Here is a 7,500-nt window from a genome sequence, read left to right as displayed (position 1 = left end):
TTCTGCCAATAAAATTTGATGCCAATAAAATCTTCTGCCAATATAATTTTATGCCAATAAAAATTTTTTGCCAATACTTATTAGCAAAAAATTGATCTTTGTCAATGGAATTTAAATTTAAAAAAGTAAAATAAATACAAAACAATACAAGAACAACACGTCAACTCAACAGAGATCAAATGGGAAAATAATTCACCGACTCCAGATATTTTCATATCGGAGGGTTCGGCTCGGTAGAACTCCTAACGGGGCCTATAAATAAATCCTACAGATCCCTCAACATAAACATTTAAAAAAATCTTTTGTTATCCTACATGTATTCAAAATGACCGACTTTTGCATCTTTATATATAAATTTTTTGATAGATCTAATACGCCTAAATTTTTAATAAGAGAGCTAGGTATAATGCCGGTAGCCGAAATAACGAATGGTAATATTTTTATAGTCTGAGAATGCCAAATTCTTTTTTTCTCATTTCCTAAATCTGTGTATTTTCTTATTTTTTCACTAACAGATTTTTGAATATTACAGGAATTCGGAATAGCGACATCGATGATATAAGTTATTTTTAAAAATTTTGTCATGTAAAACTATATCGGTTCTATTATGACTAATCGCTCGATCTGTTAGTTATATATTTAGTTAGTTATGTTAGTTATTTATTATTATTATTATTATATCTATGTTAAGTTTTTATTTTTATTTGAAATATGTTCTTATTGTGTAAATTTGAAATAACTACGTACCTCTGTATTAAGTTTTTTTAAACTCACCGGGAACGGTCGGTCGGTATCATCGATTAAATGAAATAATTTAAAATTTCCAAAATGCGAATACGAAAGTAAGTGACGAGAGTAAATTTATTTACCGAGACCGAGCGCCTTGTGCCCGGTTTCGCGAGCCGCCCGAGGCCCGACGGCCCGGCCGCCTGCGCGCCTTCGAGGGGTCGGAGCGGGCGCATCGCGCTCGGCGCCGTCCCGAGCGAGAACGCGACCCGGCACAGCTTTGTGCCCGCCGAGTGTGGCGGGCTCTCGATGCACGGCGTTCGCAAACTGCGGCGGCCTATCGGTCGTGTCGGCGGTGTTATTTGCGAGAAACTACGTGACGCCCGCTTCTGCGCGGCGTTCGCGCTCATGTTTTGACTCTGGAGTTCCGCGCGAGCAGAATTTTCAAAAGCAAAGGCGGAGGATTTTATCCCCGTCTCACTGTTGCCTCGCCAAAGGCGTGCGCTTTCGGTGTACACGTTTTACGAATGGGAATTATAAATCGGACGATAGCGTCGTCGCGGGTGCGGTCTCTCTCTCTCGGGCGGGAGCCGTCCTACGCGCGCTTTCTTCGTTTGAAGCAAAAATTTTCCCGCGGAGCTTTCGTCTAGCGACGGTCGCCGAGCGGGAGAATATAGCGGTACGCATAATGAGCGTGACTCGTGCGGGTGACTCCGTCGCGTGTTCTTTAACGCCGTGTTGTCCGCGCCCTCTACGCGAGGGCGGGCCTCTGTCGTTCGGAGGATTAAAAACCCTCCGACGGTGGTGCAGCTCCCTGGTTGATCCTGCCAGTAATCATATGCTTGTCTCAAAGACTAAGCCATGCAAGTCTCAGTAAAAGCCGAATTAAGGTGAAACCGCGAATGGCTCAATATATCAGTTTTGGTTCCTTAGATCGTACACGGTTACTTGGATAACTGTGGCAATTCTAGAGCTAATACATGCAAACGAGGTTCTGACCGGTAACGGGAGGAATGCTTTTATTAGATCAAAAACCAATCGGCGGCGGGGTTCGCGCCCCGTCCGTCGCCATTCGAGATGACTCTAGATAACTTTGAGCTGATCGCACGGTCTAGCACCGGCGACGCATCTTTCAAATGTCTGCCTTATCAACTGTCGATGGTAGTTTATGCGACTACCATGGTTGTCACGGGTAACGGGGAATCAGGGTTCGATTCCGGAGAGGGAGCCTGAGAAACGGCTACCACATCCACGGAAGGCAGCAGGCGCGCAAATTACCCACTCCCGGCACGGGGAGGTAGTGACGAAAAATAACGATACGGGACTCGTCCGAGGCCTCGTGATCGGAATGATTACACTTTAAATCCTTTAATGAGGATCCATTGGAGGGCAAGTCTGGTGCCAGCAGCCGCGGTAATTCCAGCTCCAATAGCATATACTAAAGTTGTTGCGGTTAAAAAGCTCGTAGTTGAAATTGTGTCCTGCGGTGTCGGTCTACCGAATGCGGTACGACAGGCACGTCTGCGGGGCTTCTCGCCGGTGCGTCCACCGCCGGCGTGTGTCGGTCGGCCTCACGGTCGGCCGCGCACCGAGGCGGGCCGTCGCGGCTGTTTACTTTGAACAAATTAGAGTGCTCAAAGCGGGCTAACACTTGCCTGAATATTGTACGCATGGAATAATAGAATAGGACCTCGGTTCTGTTTTGTTGGCTTTCTGATACCAGAGGTAATGATTAATAGGGACGACTGGGGGCATTCGTATTGAGACGTTAGAGGTGAAATTCTTGGATCGTCGCAAGACGGACTAAAGCGAAAGCATTTGCCAAAGGTGTTTTCATTAATCAAGAACGAAAGTTAGAGGTTCGAAGGCGATTAGATACCGCTGTAGTTCTAACCATAAATGATGCCAGCCAGCGATCCGCCGAAGTTTCATAATTTTAACCCGGTGGGCAGCTCCCGGGAAACCAAAGCTTTCGGGCTCCGGGGGGAGTATGGTTGCAAAGCTGAAACTTAAAGGAATTGACGGAAGGGCACCACCAGGAGTGGAGCCTGCGGCTTAATTCGACTCAACACGGGAAAACTCACCAGGCCCGGACACTGGAAGGATTGACGGATTAACAGCTCTTTCTCGATTCGGTGGGTGGTGGTGCATGGCCGCTCTTAGTTGGTGGAGCGATTTGTCAGGTTAATTCCGGTAACGAACGTAACTCTAGCCTATTAAATAGACGTGCAACCGGTATCACGAGGGTCCGTGTGCGCGCGGCTTCGGCGTTCGCGCGTCGGGGTCGTGCGTTTCGCGGTCTTCACTACCGGCGTACAATGAAAATCTTCTTAGAGGGACCGGCGGTATATATAGCCGCACGAGATTGAGCAATAGCAGGTCTGTGATGCCCTTAGATGTCCTGGGCCGCACGCGCGCTACACTGAAGGGATCAGCGTGTCCTCCTTGGCCTAACGGCCCGGGTAACCCGATGAAACCCCTTCGTGATAGGGATTGGGGTTTGCAATTCTCCCCCATGAACGAGGAATTCCTAGTAAAAGCGAGTCACCAGCTCGCGTTGATTGCGTCCCTGCCCTTTGTACACACCGCCCGTCGCTACTACCGATGGATGATTTGGTGAGGTCTTCGGACTGGTGCGCGGAAGCTCTCACGGGCATCCGACGCGTCGGAAAGTTTGACCGAATTTGATCATTTAGAGGAAGTAAAAGTCGTAACAAGGTTTCCGTAGGTGAACCTGCGGAAGGATCATTTCCTGTGTTTAATGTTTGTGCTTTCCATGATATGAAATATTATTATGAAACAAAACATATTATACATATAAACCATAATCGAACGAATGCTAAATTACTGCGTCGGAGATCGCCCTAGGGCGCCGATGCGAACCGAGAACCGCCGGCGTCGAGCGGAGGAGGGCTCCGTCCTCTATCCGCTCGTCCGGTGAAATTTTACCCGTCGCCGTGAAGGCGGCGGTACAAAATTAATCTTTTTGTCGAATGGAATTATAAACATTTCGAAAACGCAAACCAAATTGTAAAAACCGAAAACTAAAACGTATCTATTTATGTTTGTTTTATCATTATTACCCTGAACGGCGGATCACTCGGCTCGTGGGTCGATGAAGAACGCAGCTAAATGCGCGTCAGAGTGTGAACTGCAGGACACATGAGCATCGACATTTCGAACGCACATTGCGGTCCGAGCAAGACGTAGTTTGTCGACGGACCACTCCTGTTTGAGGGTCGCGCACACAATGCGACCAGACTGTTCTCTCGCCCCCGTCCTCGGACGGGGGCGCGCAGAGCGAGCGTTGCCGGCGTCGCCGGGGCCCGCGCGCGTCGTCTCCTCGGAGACGCGCGCCGGGACCTCGGCGTCCGGTTAAATTTGACGAAGTGCTCTCTCGATGCGCGCGATTTCCGCTTGCGTTATACCAAACGCGGAGGAACGCGTGCGAGCCTTGAGCTAGCGACGACGCTGAAAACTGGGCAGTCTACCGCGCGAGCGGTCGGCTGTCCGGGGCGATCTTCGCGCTCTCGGCCGCGCGCACCTCCGCGGACGCTCGTCGGTTTCGCGCCCGCTTGACAGAGTCTGCACGGGCGAGAATACGCGCACACTGTTGCTTTGCGTACTTCTCGAATTTATAAAATTTTTGTTGTCGACCTCAAATCAGGAGAGATCACCCGCCGAACTTAAGCATATCAGTAAGCGGAGGAAAAGAAACTAACGAGGATTCCCCGAGTAGCGGCGAGCGAAACGGGAAGAGCCCAGCGCTGAATCCTGCGGCCCCGGCGGGCCGCCGGGAAATGTAGCGTTCGGGAGGAGAGTTATACATACACGCGCGGTCATTAGTCACGGCTGCCTGTCCAAGTTCATCTTGAACGGGGCCCGCTTACCCGCAGAGGGTGCCAGGCCCGTGGTGACGGTAGCCGGCCGCGACGGTCTCTCTCCCTAGAGTCGGGTTGCTTGAGAGTGCAGCCCTAAGTGGGTGGTAAACTCCATCTAAGGCTAAATACTACCACGAGACCGATAGCGAACAAGTACCGTGAGGGAAAGTTGAAAAGAACTTTGAAGAGAGAGTTAAAGAGTACGTGAAACCGTTCAGGGGTAAACCTGTGGAACTCAAACGAGCGAACGGGGAGATTCATCGTGTCTTCCGTCGGGGCTCGCGCCTCGCGCAAACCTTCGCCTTCGGCTTTCGGGTCGGGGCGGTGGGTGCGCGGGTGCGCCGTCAGGCTCCCGGAGCGCGTGCACTTCTCCCTTAGTATAACACCGCGACCCGTCGCGCCGCGGTCGAATGCGCCGTGCGGTTGACCCGTCTCGCTCTGCGAGGCGGAGCCGCGGTGTCCACGGCCGCGGCGTACATTACGCAGCGACGGTAGAGAACGAGGATCGCGTCCGCCCCTCGCGGGCGTCCGTCGCGCTGCAGCGGCGTCCTTCGCGTGGCCCCCGGCGTCTAGTGCGTCGCGGGTGTCGCGCGTCGGGTGTCCGTCGTTAGCGGCGCGCTCTCGGACGGGACGCGTCCCGGTCGGCGGTGGTTTTGTTTTGGGCACTCACAGGACCCGTCTTGAAACACGGACCAAGGAGTCTAGCATGTGCGCGAGTCATTGGGAACACTGATAAACCCAGAGGCGAAATGAAAGTGAAAGGCCGGCCTCGAGCCGGTCGCAGGGAAGATGCGCGGGCGTCGTCAGACGCCCCGCCGCATTCCCGAGGCGTTTCGAGAAAGCCCCCGTGCGATTATCGAGACGCACTGAGAGCGTACACGCTGGGACCCGAAAGATGGTGAACTATGCCTGGTCAGGTCGAAGTCAGGGGAAACCCTGATGGAGGACCGAAGCGATTCTGACGTGCAAATCGATCGTCCGAACTGGGTATAGGGGCGAAAGACTAATCGAACTATCTAATAGCTGGTTCCATCCGAAGTTTCCCTCAGGATAGCTGGCGCTCGAGAAACATGACGGTTTTCGGACCGCCATTCGCACAGTCTCATCCGGTAAAGCGAATGATTAGAGGCATTGGGGCCGAAATGGCCTCAACCTATTCTCAAACTTTAAATGGGTGAGATCTCCTTCTTGCTCGAAGATGAAGTAGGAGCTCGGATGGGAGTGCCAAGTGGGCCAATTTTGGTAAGCAGAACTGGCGCTGTGGGATGAACCAAACGTCGAGTTAAGGCGCCCAATGAACGCTCATCGGATACCATAAAAGGCGTTGGTCGCTCAGGACAGCAGGACGGTGGCCATGGAAGTCGGAATCCGCTAAGGAGTGTGTAACAACTCACCTGCCGAAGCAACCAGCCCTGAAAATGGATGGCGCTGTAGCGTTCAGCCTATACTCGACCGTTGCAGGCAAGCGGGGCGTTCGTGCGGCTCCGGCCGTGCGATCGTTTTGAAGCCGCAACGAGTAGGATGGCCGCGGCGGTGTGCGCAGAAGGGTCTGGGCGTGAGCCCGCCTGGAGCCTCCGTCGGCGCAGATCTTGGTGGTAGTAGCAAATACTCAAGCGAGGTCCTTGAGGGCTGATGTGGAGAAGGGTTTCGCGTTAACAGCCGTTGCACGCGAGTTAGTCGATCCTAAGCCCTAGGAGAAATCCGATGTTGATGATGGTGTAAAGTTATACGATTTTACTAAAGATTGTTTTCTTAAAAGTACACCCGTCGGGCGAAAGGGAATCCGGTTGCAGTTCCGGAACCCGGCTGCGGAACCGTCTTAAAAATCGTTCCCTCGCAAGAGAGTTCGTCGGGGTAACCCAAAGTGGCCTGAAGACGCCGACGGGAGATCCGGAGAGAGTTATCTTTTCTGCCTGAGCGTTCGAGCGCCCTGGAATCCCATAGCGGGGAGATAGGGCTCGGGACGCGAAGAGCATCGCCGATGCGGCGGTGTCCGGATCGGCCCCTCGGACCTTGAAAATTCAGGTGAGGGATACGCGGAGATGTCGCGCCGGCTCGTACCCATATCCGCAGCAGGTCTCCAAGGTGAAGAGCCTCTAGCCGATAGAATAATGTAGGTAAGGGAAGTCGGCAAGTTGGATCCGTAACTTCGGGATAAGGATTGGCTCTGAGGGCCGTGGCGTGTCGGGCCTGGTCGGGAAGAGGTCATCGGCCGAGACGTGGAAGCCGGGCGGGGTCTCCCCGCGTGGTGCCCTCGGGTGCCGCGCGGGTGTGGATCTCCGTCACCCGGCGCCTCGCCTTGGCCTCCCCTCGGATCTTCCTCGCTGTGTGGTGCCGGCGTGTTCGCGCACGCTCGGTTACCTGTACGGCCGCCGGACGACGGTCAACTCAGAACTGGCACGGACAAGGGGAATCCGACTGTCTAATTAAAACAAAGCATTGCGATGGCCCTCGCGGGTGTTGACGCAATGTGATTTCTGCCCAGTGCTCTGAATGTCAATGTGAAGAAATTCAATTAAGCGCGGGTAAACGGCGGGAGTAACTATGACTCTCTTAAGGTAGCCAAATGCCTCGTCATCTAATTAGTGACGCGCATGAATGGATTAACGAGATTCCCATCTGTCCCTATCTACTATCTAGCGAAACCACTGCCAAGGGAACGGGCTTGGGAGAATCAGCGGGGAAAGAAGACCCTGTTGAGCTTGACTCTAGTCTGGTATTGTAAGGTGACATGAGGGGTGCAGAATAAGTGGGAGGCGGGAGCAATTCCTCCAAACGTGAAATACCACTACTTTCATCGTTTCGTTACTTACTCAGTTGGGCGGAGGGCGTGCGCCGGCGTTAATGCCGCGCGTCACGGGTTTTTCGCGCCAAACGTGTACGGGGCGGCGAG

At 52.9% G+C, this 7,500-nt stretch overlaps 2 non-coding genes and 1 pseudogene across 2 annotated transcripts; all 3 read left to right on the top strand.

The window, feature by feature from the left end:
* The first annotated feature begins 1,537 nt into the window (after window positions 1-1,537).
* Window positions 1,538-3,477, top strand: LOC149408650 (small subunit ribosomal RNA). The gene has a single exon (XR_016305434.1). It is a non-coding gene; the product is annotated as a small subunit ribosomal RNA (ribosomal RNA).
* Window positions 3,478-3,806: 329 nt separating this feature from the next.
* Window positions 3,807-3,968, top strand: LOC149408649 (5.8S ribosomal RNA). Its single transcript, XR_016305433.1, has one exon. It is a non-coding gene; the product is annotated as a 5.8S ribosomal RNA (ribosomal RNA).
* A 411-nt stretch (window positions 3,969-4,379) lies between these two features.
* Window positions 4,380-7,500, top strand: LOC149408648 (large subunit ribosomal RNA; annotated as a pseudogene; the record flags this gene model as incomplete).

This window comes from Hesperophylax consimilis, unplaced genomic scaffold, assembly GCF_061612785.1.
Source record: "Hesperophylax consimilis isolate HC1 unplaced genomic scaffold, BYU_Hcon_1.0 scaffold_140, whole genome shotgun sequence".
Taxonomy (NCBI): domain Eukaryota; kingdom Metazoa; phylum Arthropoda; class Insecta; order Trichoptera; family Limnephilidae; genus Hesperophylax; species Hesperophylax consimilis.
The sequence above is the reverse complement of the archived record's forward strand: the minus strand, read 5'-3'. Positions and strand labels throughout refer to the sequence as shown.